Source organism: Euprymna scolopes, chromosome 7 (assembly GCF_053919585.1).
Source record: "Euprymna scolopes isolate OS-2025 chromosome 7, ASM5391958v1, whole genome shotgun sequence".
Lineage (NCBI taxonomy): Eukaryota > Metazoa > Mollusca > Cephalopoda > Sepiida > Sepiolidae > Euprymna > Euprymna scolopes.
Window position 1 is genome coordinate 153375172 of NC_136488.1, and position 15016 is coordinate 153390187.

A 15016-nucleotide genomic window follows, 5' to 3' on the forward strand; every position below is an offset into this window, starting at 1 on the left:
ATTTGTTGATATTATTTTACTTAGTATATTGAATAAAGGTATGACAGTTTTCTTTGCCAGTGGGGTGAGCATATATATCCCATTCTTAGTAAATGTGGGAAGTAGAAAATGTATGCCTTCGCCATACATTTTGATAAAAAAGGGGGGAAGGAATGTTACAGAGAGAGAGAGAGAGAGAGAGAGAGAGAGAGAGAGGAGAGTAAACGTGGAGGTAGACACGTTTACCAGAACCGCAGATCAGCTAACCAGATTACGTATGTGTGACGTGGTCAGGTTTGCTAGATCTGTGAGATTTGATTTGGGCTTTGAAGAAGACGGACGGTTTTCCATTGTCTCCCCCTTTTAACTGGGGAGGGGGGAGACGAACACTGACGTGTGTGAAGAAGAACCCACACAAGCCGATTTCACTTCCACCTCCTGCAGGACCTCTGGGGAAAGTGAAATAAAAACTATAAAACCCATTCATCGTCTTGTAGTGATAAATCTTCGTCAAACAGGTATCAAGTCTCCCTCCAGGATGAGAAATTTCCAGATGGTCCAACATCGAAGAAGCAGAGGTAGGTTCTGAAAATACATGTCACACACACGATTCCCTTTATGATAATCAAACACACAACCATTTATATTAGAGACAATCATACGCACACGGAATCCTTTTTTTATGTTATACCCCAAACGTAAAAAGTGCCCCTCAATGATAACCCTAGTGAGAACTCTCGATGATACGAATATATAACACTGTGAGCTTCTGATTTTTGCCCCTCAACTACTACTCTCATCAACCTATCAGAAAGAAATGATTTAATAATTGAGAAGACATTTCCAGCTATACCATAGCTAGAGATCTTGTGAAGTAAACCTACCTTTATGCCATACCCTATCAAAGGCCTTTGATATGTCAAGAGCGACTGCCCTAGAAAGGTTGCCTCCGTCGAGAGGTTTGCTAATCCTATGAGATATAACTGTAAGCACATCTGCTGTAGATCAAGCAGAACGGAAACCATATTGAGTGTCACTAAGAAGGTTATTTTTATTGAGATGGTTGATTACTTCTATATTTAACACAGATTCCAGCAACTTACTCATCACGCATAGGAGACTTATTGGCTTGTACTGAGAGGGGGATGAGCGATAACCTGAATTCTTAAATATAGGGCATACTGATAAGATTTTCCAGGGTGATGGGAAGCTATTCTCCTTAAGACATCGTTTAAACAGTTTTGTAAGTATGGGTGCTAGTTCTGGTTGAAGTTTTCTGAGTACTATAATTGGAATACCGTCAGAGCCGGTTGCTTTACTGGAATCAAGGTTTTTGATTAACTTGGCAACATCACGTACAGATATATGTATATCATATAGCGTGTTTTCTGATACAGGAGGAAATATTGGGGTTTAGCAGCCTTGGTTGCAAAGGGTAGAATTGGCTCCTTTTTTTTTTTTTTTTTTTAATAGACTTGTTCAACTTTTAAGTGAGTTTTCTAGACAAGTTAAACATAAACGTGTTTTGTAAATATGATTTACAGGAACTAAACACTAGTTTATAAAATCAAGTAGAGGAACCATTAATACCTTTGTTTAAAATAATTTATAATCTGAAAAGTTGGTGCTTATGAATTATTAAAATAAATTTGGAATTCAATAAAAATAGAAAATTAAAAGTTAATGTTCTGAATCTTAGACAAAAATCAAAAATTAACATTTAGCCGAAAACCTTTTTTTTTTTTAATGATTTTTTTTTCAATCTAAATTTTAACTTTTTCACTAAATTCACTCATGAAACATAGAATGTTTCCAGAATAATTTCTTTATTTTTGTTTTCTGGTGATAAACTATTATTTGAATTGTGCTTTGCATAATTAGCTAATCTTTTTACATTGTAGTTTTATGTAATTTTTATACGTTCAAATACTTTATACTTGCCATGAACTGTTCTCATAAGAATTCAAACAGTGTCCATTTATGATTTTCAATCCTTTCATAATATTCTTCATCTTACAACTGACAATCCACGAATTTTATCAACCATCCTTGAGTGTCTTTTTGGCCTTCATAAGTGATGACTCCTGAGTTAAAAATAAAATAGTTTTGTAATTTTAAATACATACCTATTAAAATTTCATCTATCTGTACTGTTGATATTGGTTTTAAAATAATAAATGAACTCGTCTCCTCATAAGGAAACAGTTAGGCAATGTGGGGAAAGTCTAGCTCTCCAAAAAGGGCACTCTGGATAAGAATCAAAATTCAGATCGTCTCAGTCTAAACATAGCATCAAAAATGTATGAGGTACTTACTTATTATTGAAAAGTAATGCTGTACACCGAAAATTATGAAAAATAATCAAATAGAATTTTCATAAAAAATAAAAATAATTTAGTGCTTTTGACACAGACAGGAGAAAATCACTGAGTCTTGACTTATTCACCGTGATGAAAATTATTTTTTTTCTAAATAAAATTTATATATTTAAATGTTTGGAGGTACAAAATTTGTATAAAGCTTTAAATAAAATATGTGGAAGATTCTCTAGAGCTCTTTCGGCTATCATCTCATTAGGAGGAAATTGATAGTGTAACAAAATAAGATTATCTCGAAAGTTGAAAGAGTTCTAATGGGCAACTATTGAATGTGTCAAAAGTACGGGGACAAAGTAAAATTAAACTTTATAGGCACAACGAGGGGAGAAAAAAAAAAAAGGCGGGAGAAAAGATTCAAAGTTCCCCAAAGAGAAAGAATGCGTTCGCCGTTTCTTTTTGCCGGCATAAAGAAGGTTTACGCACCGCGATAGAGACAGACTCCAAAATCTTTAAATGGTTTCTGGAGTCCGCTGTATGTAGCACCTTGAACCATTCGATTTTATATCTATCAGCACAGCATGGATTGTCAACCAAATGCTGGCCAATAGCAGAGTCCAAGGCTGCAGAAGGAGGGAGACTACCAGATCCCATCCTCCCATGTCTGATCTAAGATGGAACGTGCTGGTTTATACGAGTCAAAAGATGCAAGGATGTTCGCCCAACATAACCAGCATCGCCCTGGCATTTAAATTGATACACAATATTGCTATTTTGGATGTAAGGCAAACTATCCTTGTGAAAAGAAGGAAAAACAGGTCTCGTAGTATATACCAAAAGCAACAACACAGAATAGAAGCAGTGGTAAATACGTCTGCGAATCTGTTTGAAAAGTCTATTACTCTTATCCCCAATCCACGGTAATTTTAAATAAATCGGGTATTTCAAAGGTCGAAACATTTTAAGGGATTTAAAATCCGCAGCCTTTTTGAAAATACAGTCATCAATAAGGTCAACAGGATAACCATTATTGATGAATATTTCCCTGATCTTATCGAGTTCGGCCTCTAGTCTGTTAGGTGAACAAATCATGAGGGCTCTATGTACCTAAGTATTAATTAAGCCAATCTTACATGATTTTGGTAAAAAAGACAACCAGTTCACATATAGGCCAGTAAATGTCGGCTTCCTATAAATTGTAGTGAGAACGCTCTCCCACCCCATTGAACGTTCGACAAGAACATCCAAGAAGGGAAGGGAATTATCTTTCTCACTTTCCATAGTGAAAGTTAGAGCCCCATGCAAAGAATTCAACCTATTAAAAATGTTGACGCTTTACCTTGCGATGGAAAAATAGTAAAAGTGTCGTCAACATATATCTGAAATATGTAGTGGGTTTTGTTATAGAGTTAAACAGAATGGATTCATAATATCCAACAAAAATATCCGCTAAACTTGGGGCCAACGGACTCCCCATTGAAACCCCGTCAACCTGACAATACATGATATCACAAAAACTAAACTCCACAGATTTTATACACATTAAAACGAGTTCAATCAGACTCTCTTCAGAAAAATATGGAGCGGTCAGGCGACCACCATACAGCACGTCGGTACATATACGTATAGTCTCATCCAACGGTATGGAACAACTTGCTTATTGATTTTGGGGAGACCATACATTCTGGGACGTTGTGACCCAGAGGGTCTAATCCTGTCATAGACGTCCTTGCAAAAAACATTCTTTTTAAATAGTGCAAGTAGATGCCTTTACATTTTGGCCTTGTTCTTGCAAGTATTATCCGTCAAGAACGAAGTCAAAATGCAAAGGCGTCTACTTGAACTAATTAAAAAGAATGTTTTTTGCAAGGACGTCTATGACAGGATTAGACCCTCTGGATCACAACGTCCCAGAATGTATGATCTCCCCAAAATCCATAAGCAAGGTGTTCCACTTTTTTTTTTCTCCCCTCGTTGTGCCAATATTTTAATCGTTTTTAAACGAAAATAAATTTAATTTTAGTTTGTCCCTATACTTTTGGCACATTCAATAGTTCCCCTTTAGAACTCTCTAAACTTTTGAGATAATATTTTGTTACGCTATCGATTTCCTCCTGATGAGTGATAGCCGAAAGGGCTCTAGAGAATCTTCCGCGTATCTTATTTAAAGATATATATATATATAAAAATGTTTGTTTTGTTTGGAGTTTAATTTGCATAAATACATCCTTTCCCTTTCAGTTAAAATTCATTCTTTTTCTTCCCCCCCCCCCCCCAAAAAAAAATTATTTTTTTCACACTCTTCTACCAAAATCTTAAAATCCGTTTTGTTTATTTTATCATTTTGGATTACTATGATTAAACATTGCTGCAACGATACCTGATGGTTCTTCAGATGTAACCTTCTTCATCTTTTCTTCTAAATTTTTATGACTGATCAACAGACTGATTCTATAACTTTGGGATTACAATGAAGTCTCCAAAACAAGGCACAGTGCCACTTTGACATAAGAGGCTACTTTGTGCAATCAAATTTGTAGGGAGTTGAGCAGTCAGATGTCTGTTCACATTACACTTGAACTTGTGCATGTGTGTACAGTCAGGAAAACAGGAACCTGGGAGGGAATTTCAGAGTCTTAAAGTTTGAAGGAAGAAACTATTTGAGCAAAAGGATTTTCAACATCTAGGGATCTCTATAGTGTAAGGGTGGGATGTTGCTGCTTGTCGGTTTAGTCGAGTGATATTTATATTGAGTGCTTGAAGTTCACCAAAGCACATTCTATTAAAATGCTTTGGACATTCCGTATTTAATCAAAACCTCTAAAACTTCATAAAATATGTTTTTAAGGCGAAAATATTTGTAATTATATCGCTATATAATCTCCTTACACTCTCCATTTTTCTTTAATGTATATTTTTGATACTTATGCAAAATATGGACTATGCTATTTCTATGGGCCCAAAGGTCAAAATCCTTTTAGATTTTTGATTCTGTGACCTTTTGCGGAAGAAAAGATGGTGCCAAATGAATGTCAGACTCCTGAACATTATACTGTTTTTCACAAGCATAAATCTTGTGCATGTGCGAGAACGCCAGCCATATTTAAAGATGGCTGACAATCATTCAAATACATGATGACTTACGTAAAACCCTAGTAGAACCCCAAACCAATTAACATACAAATATTTTATTTCCAATTAAATTCTTTATTATATTGGACTTGATATCTATAGTCTATTTCAGAGTCAAGAATATTTGTAGAAAATCAAACTTTTTTTTTTTCAAACATTTTCTGTAATACTGCTTCAATATTCTGTATAACTTAATAGATTTGTTTGTTAAATCTTGATATTTCTCATGTAGAGTCATTTATATTCTACCAATATGACTCGTCACAAAATTATAGCTGTTTTTACCTACACCGAGGAGGTTATGTTTTCAATCATGTTTATAACTATGTTTGATCATTTTGGTACAGACCAGAGTTCACATTGCTTGACCACATTGATCACTAGCAGGACTTGTTAACCGGTGTTGCCCAGTGGGATGCATGCCTCCTCTTCATAAAAAAATCAACTACGGTTGTTGTTGGTCAATCCCCAACGTCCTAATGTTAAGAACATATTTTGGAATAGACATCCCTAATCTCTTCGTGTTAAGAACGTTGTATGGAATAGACATGATCAACCTCGCCATGGTAAGAATGGCTTTCGGAATAGACACTCCATTTTATGAGTGAAGTGGAACCGTCAAAGTATTTGACCCAAATTCAACCTTGATACATGTCAGCATACCCACCTGCAAAGACTAAACAAAAAAAAGTGGGGGGGGGGTGGCAGTGTCCTGATTTAAAATTGAGTTAGAAGCACAATGTTCCAAGCATTTTATAAACCAATTGTGCAGATCTAGAAAGATGGTGTACAACCATAAAAATATTTTGCCATCAATGTCCATCCATTAGAAGCTAAAAATATGTCTTGGGAAATAGACAAAAGTTTGCTATGGACAGAGGCAAATATATCCACTATTTTTTTTTCTGTACTAACGCTTTATATGCACTATCTATCCATGCAAGAAAATTATATCAAATGTGGCATACTGTCTTTTCAGCCTCTTGCAAATTTATTGTCTGGTGGTCATAACACAGGTTTAACTTTTTTAATAGTATATATCTGATTCATAAACAGAATTTTAATTTGAGAGTGCATGATGTTTTTAATAGTGATTGTAAGTCGGTGTCATTTTGTGATTAGTGTGTTTCACTTGATGTTGTGGTCTGGTTTCCTCATGGAGTACTCTTAACTCTACAGGAGAAAACCTTGAAATGTCATTCACATAGTCAAGGTCATCCTGTGACCACATTTTAGGACTACTTAACAAAATTGGGAAGTTTTTAATCAACTTTTGTCTTAAATATTGTTTTATATGAGTAAGTATCAACACCATTCATTTCTTGTATCTGCTTGACAGTCTTTTAAACTTTTCAGTCTCGTTATTTCTTGGTTTCAATTGTTTGGTTGTGAACAAATTTGACAAAAACCTTAAATGCTTTACCAGTCTTTTCAAGTTAGCTTGGTTTCCTCAAGTACCAGGAATTATTGTACTACTCATTAACTGCTACACAATCTTGTTTTTTGGCTTTTTTTCATTTCCATGCGATGTGTCCGTTTTCTTATTGTAATTTTAGAATTTATTGAACATTTTACAAGCTTTTCTGTTTCTTTTCCAGATATTCTGCACATTATAGTTTTACTTTTTGCCAGTTCTAGCTTTTTTTCATATTTTGGTCTAGCTGGCATATATAGTTAATGAAATTAGAATGCAGAGCCCACCTTTTTTTTTCGTTGGTGACTCATTCTTTTTAGTAGCTAAGTACTGTTGATGTCTAGACCATTTCATGAGCATTTGAAATCAATAACTTACACACACACCAAAAATATTAGATTTAAAACAATATTCATTACTTATTTGATAAATCTAAAACATTTCATGAAAATTTTTATTTTCGCATCCTTTAAAAGTAAATTGCTGTGGGGGGGGGGGAGGAAGTATTTCTTAGTTTAAATTCTACAATTATCTCCTCCAGTGAATCATTATTAATGAAATCAATAAATGTTTATATAATCATGTCTGAAATTAATAGAAAACTTTAATGTGTAATGCGTTTATTTGTTACTGAAGAGTCAATACTTATCAAAGCTCAAGATAAAGGTTAATGAATAGATTGTAAGTTGTAAGGCACTGTGCACGAATTGAAAATGATAAATAAAATTAATAAAAGTAGTTATTTATGACAATATGTCTGTTGACATTGAACGTGAAGACGACTAAGTTGTAACGCATACGGAAGCATTTCTGTGGTAACATTTCACAGATGGAAAATTCTTGGAAAGAAATTCTGCTTATGAAAACTCCGATGTAAGGAAAATTCTTTGCAGTTAATAAATATGTTGTTCTTATGAACGTCTGACATTACCCTCCCTACTAGATTATGATGAAAACGGTTTCAACATTGGTAGTGAAAGCAGGTTTTGGGTTTTAGAATTCATAAAATTAAAAGCTATTTTCCCCATTGCACCACAGATCAGAAGTAAAAAACAATCAACAATTTTGATCACAAATGCTCTTCAAACTGTTGCCGTATATTAAAAAAACAAATTTGCATATTAAGACGTAATAGATAAAATTATTGCAGGACATTATTATGGATTAACAATTTGCCTCGCCACTCTCCAAAAGGTTTGAAATTCTATTTTTATGCAACTATATATGAATATACTGAAAAATTTGACAGAAAGAAAAAAAAAAATTTGGAATGAAAGATCAGTTTCACATAAATTTAACATACAATGATCCCTCATTTTCGGACCATTCTTGCCTCTTAAAGCAGATAACCATTTTTTTCCTATTTACTATGTCAGATAAATTATGTATTGTAAAAACTCACAGCGGTGCTCTGTTATAGAGTGCCAGGATTTTACCTTCATTGGACACCATGCAGTAGGTGGACGAAGGACATTTCTCTAAATACAGAGACGACATAATTGCTGAACGTATTTTACCCAATGTGGATATTCTACAGTGTTCGGCTTGATATATTTGATTATAGGAAATTATTCCTATTTCTTCCAGAGACCACGAGGTCCTAAAATATGCCATATTGGGTGACAAACATTCACGCCGTGTTCACCATGGACATCCGTTTAAGGAAACCCCAAACTAACATTCCCACAGAGGAATCATAACTAAAGGCTCCACTACGTATGGATAGCAAATTCAGCCACTGTTTTTGCAAGGGACTTACTGTGAACCAAAGAACTTTCATTTACTGATACATCTTGAATAAAATTTGAGTTTTAAAAGGTATGGCTTTTTTTTGTGGAATTTCATTTGCTATCTGCAGGGAGGAGGAAATTGGGTGTGTAGGGAAGCAATTTCTTACAGTATATTCTTTTTGGGGAGGTTTTACGTTTTTAGACTATTACATATCATTTTATGTCTTTGCCACTTGGACTAAGAGTTAGTAATAAAAAGATTAGTTAGTTTCCTGTAAAAGTTAGAATGGCCCGGAAAATATATCCCCATACTAAAATTCTAATATATATATATTTTTTTTCTTTCAGCTAAATTTCTCAATGTATTCATGAATACTCATCTAAAATAATTACTTAGAAAATCATAGAGGTTGGGAGAAGTAACAATAAATTTACCCAGATTAGATTACTTAAAAGCGTTGAAATTACGAAAATTACTGATTTATAATTTAGATTTATTTTGTGCTATTACAATTGCGATTCCTCAAAGCAAACGACGTATTTTCATGTTTTCGATATTGCGATTTAAAATAAAAAAATATTATCCTAGCATATTTCACCCTCTGAACACTTAGTAATTTCATATTTATTCATAATAGATTAAGTCTTGAACTAAAACAGTTAAAAAAAAATAAAATGAACAAGAAAATGCGAGATTTTATTTTGCCAATATGTAATAGAATATAGTTTGGCTTCGTTTAGATATTTTGTTTTCACCGGGAGCCGCCATCTTGATTTTTTATACATACTACAATCATTCTGATTGGTTGATTATAAGCAAGTAAATGCGTATTCTGATTAGCTGTTTTTTGTTTGTTTTTTTGTACGCAAAATTCAAATTTTCCAATGTCTCTTTATTATATCAAGAAAGTAATCCCCACCTCTTTTACATTTTTAATAATTTTCGTCTTGAGTTGACGGTCGATTGGGTTTTTCAAGTTAAATTCAATTTTTACGATATCTTTATTAAACTATGAGATGAAATTACAGAATAGTTTTTTTTGTTTTTTTTTGTCTCCTCTCCATATTAAGAATGTGTTTCTAAACAATAACGTTATTTTAGCACAGACCGCATTCGCCATAAGTATCAGTTTTTTTTCTTTTTTGTTGAAATGTACCGTTTTTATAGCTAACTTGAATTTTCAAATATATTTTAAAAACAAATACTGAACCAAAAAAAATAGTCTACTAAATGCTAACTATATATTTTATTGAAAAATAAACAAACTAAATTCATTATGTAGCAGATATGGAAATAACTTATTTCCATATTATTTCAAATAATCTAATTCTCAGTGTTTTCGATTTTTTTAAAAAATTTAACTCCTAAGGCAAGGGAAATAACTCGAGAGGATTATAAATGCATTAGTTGTAACTATGGCAATCGAAGTTGCAACCAATGTCGGAAAAGAAAAGATGCAATTGGATAACTCTTTCGCGCAAAATAATCTATAAAGTTGAACTATAGAACAAAAAAAAAAAAGTCCCAACTCATTTATTAAACAATATTTGGTTTTAGAGTAGTTGCCACCGAAAGGTTTGTGTGAATAAGTGAGGGGAATAATTTAGATTAAAGGCTTGTTAGAAGTTTTTATTAGGAACTTGGGAATTCTTATTTTGAACCCAAGAATCTATACAGAATTTCAAACTGAGCCCGTTATTTATAAACTAGGGTAGATTGTTCACATTCCATCAGACATGACCAGGTAGTAACAGATGAGGCATTTGTTAATTCTAAACAACAGTTGAGAATTCAATCTTCACTACAGGCAATAATAAGTAAAAATAACAAAGATTAACACTTCTACTCCCTCATGAATAACGAATTGAGAAAAGGAGGAAGTTTCATGGGAATATTAAATTCAACAGCGGTTCCCAGTCGCATGTATATCCTCATCAGGGGAGATGATGCTAAGTTTTTGTAGCTCTTGTAGGGAGGTATCAAAGTCTTCCTACATATAGCGCCTGGTATTCCCAAATGATCACCCAACGACAAAGACTATCTGATCATCCTATGGATGATGCAGGTCTCGCACTGGGAGTTTAAAGTGAAAATGGTTTATGTAGAGCCAGCCTTACTCTCGTTTCAACCAGCCTGATCCAGCGGCAGGACAGAGTTGAGATAGCTGGAGGCCAAGTGGGATGGAGGAGCTGCAGAAAGTGTCAATGTCCTACATACAGCGCCTGGTATTCTCAAATGATCACCCATCTGGTACTAATTAGACTTAACCTTGCTTACATCAACCGAAATATTGTGGAGATGAGAATAGTAATCAAAATAATAGATATTCTTTAATTGTATTCAGTATTTTAAAGTTTATGTCAAATTTTGTGCAATTACATCTATATTATATTTATTTTAGTCACTGTCTGTTCCACTTTTTCTTGGAAACTACTGTGCCAATCTGACTTAAATTCTGTATGGACTTTGTTATAATAAAGATACAGCAAACTAATAGTACACAGTCAATGCACAGTTAGGGAATTATAGTGGCTAGTATTTAGTGCAAAAATGAGCACAAATTTAACCATATTCAACCATCAATTGTGCATAAACTACTTATTCTAAATCAACATGCTAAAAAGTCTACCATATCCAACAGTTTGGGAGGATATAATTATCATCATAAGTAGTAGTATTAATAGTATATACATTATGATCCCCCCCCCACACACACACACTCAAATCTGAGGTTTGTTTTTAGGACAAGCAACAATAGCATACATGTTGAAACTAATATCATTTATAGCTCATTTCATAAAAATGCAAATTTTTTTTAAATGCAACATAGCATCTATTTTTTAACAAAAGAAACGCTGTATAAGATAGAATTTATAAGAAAAAGGCATGGACATAGTTGGCCTGGAAGCTGTCTCAAAAGATAATAGATACTTTCTGTAAAGGTAGCTGCACATGAAATTGTGAGGCAATAGTTGCAAAATCTAACCATAAATTATCCTTATGCGAATTCAAATTGTGTCTAATCCTTTCATAATATTCATCTTTCAACTGACAACCCACTAATTTCATTAATCCTGCAGTCTAATTTCGTTTGATATGGCAACGGCCACCACCACCACCCCAGCCCCTCGACCGCCCCCTATCCAATGTAAACAGAATTTTTGTGAAATATTAAACGGTATTTTACTCAGTAAACGTCGGCACCTTACTTACGGAAAAACGGTTAATTAAACTTCAGAAGCAAGAGTTAAACTACACGAGTTCTACATCCCACCCCCATAAAAAAGAACAAAAATCATAAATGTTTTTGTAAACCGCTCGTGAAAACTTAATTTTTTAGATCAATTAAAAAGCATTAAAAACTACATAACACACACAAAGAAATGAACCGCTTTCTTTTAGTTTTCTTTTTTGATGAAAAATATTTCTTGTCATTTAAAATGTCGGTACTTGTACGGTTTAATCAAGACATTAAAAAATGAAAATATCGAAAAAAAATGTTTATATTGCACGTATTCGTATTCGAAAAAAAATTTAACTTAATTTTATGGAGTAGATTTTTTTTTTTTTTACAGCGGAAAAAACATGCTTTTATGAGAGCACGTTGAAATCAGCCATTATGGATTTTTTTTTTTTTTTACATAGGCATCAAGGCTAAGAGGTCACTCGAGGATAAGGGTTTAATCCTTTATCCTTTTACGCGGGAAAAAAACTTTCTGACCACGTTTGGCCAGATACTGGCAAGCTCGGATATAAATTTAAACCATAACGTAAAGATCTGATGTTTAAATGTTTCATTGCATTTTAAACTTACTTTAAAATGTTTACAGACAACACCCACAAGATTGTAAGTATTTTGGTTATTTCATTTTTACTGTGAATATCTAAATTAACAATTAGTAATTTAAAACACGCACGTGTTTTTTTTTTTTTATTTTAACATACGCAGGTTTCGTTTGTTGGTTTTGGTCATTTTTTTTTTAAATATATTATTCGTTCGTCCGATCATTTTGTTTTAATGTGAATACCTTGAAAAGGCCGTTTTGATTTGTTTACAATTTTAAAACGAATCAAAAAAATAAAAGAACTTTTAATTACATGACATATTTTGGGCCTTCGTAATTTTCGTGTTTACAAAATGTAGTTTATTGCATTCTGCGAACGCCAGAATCACTCGGTTTTGGACTAATTAATTTATGTTTTGTACAAACAAGGTGTTTTTTTTTTTTAGATTTAATTCAATATCTTAGAACTTTACTAATTATCTTTGAAATAGACCCAGAAAACTAATATTTATCTTTTAAAGGATTTTTTACAATGAATTTATTTAACTTCAAAATTTAGCTGAATTGGGTAGCTCGCCGTGAACACATTTTCATACCCCCCCCCCCCATGTGTACAAATATTTTTTCCTTTTGGAAATTAAGTTTAGTCCTTAATCTTTCAAATACAATCAAAAAGTAGTCGACAACCTCCAAAAAAATTATGATAAATCGGCTTTCAAAACTAGCTCGTCCATTTTTGCCCGTAACTAAATAATATACTTTCTAAAAAATGGGCAAGACTGTAGTTTAGGTGGAAAAATAATCTCGAACTCTTTATCGCATAAAAGAAACTAATTTCCCTAATCACCGGTACCATGTCAATAATATATAAACAATAATATAGGTATTTCAGAAGTTGTTTTTGAAAAGAACTTACGAAAAACTTCTATTTATATTGCGTTTAATTAAAATAAAAAAAGGTGTTACAATTATGAAAAGTTCTATTCATATTTAAATGTCTTATATGTTCCGTTTTTTTTTTTGTTGTTTTTTTTTGTACACAATGAATACTTTTTTTTAATGAAGGTGCTAGTGCAGAGAGTGATCCGCGCTAATTTTAAATCGTATTTCCAAGTTTAATTAAAGTTTTATATTTTTTTTTTTATTATTATTATTCAATTGTAAGGTTAAAGTATAGAATAGGCACAAAACACCCTCCCTTCCCCATGTTAAGAATGGCTTTTTAAATAATAACGTTATTATTTACGTCCGGATCACTCTCTGCACTAGTACCTTAATGATAAACAATACATAAATAGAAATAATTATCAGACTTTTTAAAGTTTAAGTTTAAACAATATTTTTTTTAATTAAAAATTGAATCACGTGATTTTTGTTACCGTACTAAAATAGGTGCTTAAGATATCGTGAAATGTTCTGTTTAAAATTAAAAAATGTTGTTTAAAATAAAGAAGTAAAAAATGAGAGAAAAAGATATTGTGAAAAAAAGATCGTGAAACGGTTTAAAATAAATAAGTAAAAAGTTGGTCTTCTTTAAGTTTTCAAAAAAACTTCTGAAATACCATATTATTGACATGGTAACGTACCGGTGATTAGGGAAATTAGTTCCTTTTATGTGATAAAGGGGTCGAGATTATTTTTCCACCTAAACTACAGTCTTGCCAAAAAATGTATATTTTGTTCGTTTATTTTATTTAATCAAGTGCTTACTTTCAATATTAAAATATATTTTATATTAATTACATTGTTTTATTTTAAAACTAACAATTCGAAGTAGACATCTGGAAATCACTACGGGGAGATAACTCCAGTTAAAGCGCACCACACTACATCCCACCTTTAATATTAGCTTTTTTCCTAAAAATCGAACCTTTTGCTCTGTATCAATAGTTTTTTCGCTGTAAATAAGAAATTACTTGATGATATTAAGTGGAATTTTTTTCCGGAGGACTTCCTTCCATAACAGAAACGTACAATATAACCTGTTTTCGATATTTTCATTTTTTAATGTCTTAATTAAACTGTATAAGTACTAAGAAAAAAAAGAGGCAAAATTGCTCATTTATTTTAAATCTTTTTATAAATAGATATTTATTTTTAATAAAATATTGGCACTTGACGAGTGTGGACCTTGCACAAACATTGCTTTTATTTTTAATGTTTTTAGAAATGGATATTTAGTTGGTATTTAGAATTCAACCTAATAATTAAAAAAAATACTGAAAAATCTTTGATGTATTCGTCATGGACTGGAAAACGTCATATTCCCAAATTCATGTAAATTGATCAAGTAGTTTCATTTTGATAAAGAAAAATATTTTATAACGATTAATGTGAAATATTTTTTAAGTCTTTAAACTCTTCAACTTTATAAAATGTTACAATTTTTATCAACTTGAATATGTTTTGTATATAATTTAACAATAATTATTTTTTATACCTACAGACACTATTGTTTAATGCTTATGCAATCATCAGCGTAGGTTGTGACAATTCCTGCCGGTCATGAGATACGAACCTCGCCACAAAGTTAGTTATTCCACAGACAGTAGCCATCCTTAAGTATTCTTGAAGGGGCTTACATATAATTATATATATTTTTTTTTTTTTTTTTTTACTATAATAATTAAATACCTACAGACACTAGTGTTTCAGCCTTT

The 15016-nt window shown here is 32.4% G+C and overlaps 1 protein-coding gene across 2 annotated transcripts in view; it reads left to right on the forward strand.

Annotated features, from left to right (window-relative positions):
* Positions 1 to 15016, forward strand: part of LOC145280197 (putative exonuclease GOR) — a 210008-nt gene that overhangs the window by 60223 nt on the left and 134769 nt on the right. The gene's annotated exons all lie outside the window — the stretch shown is intronic.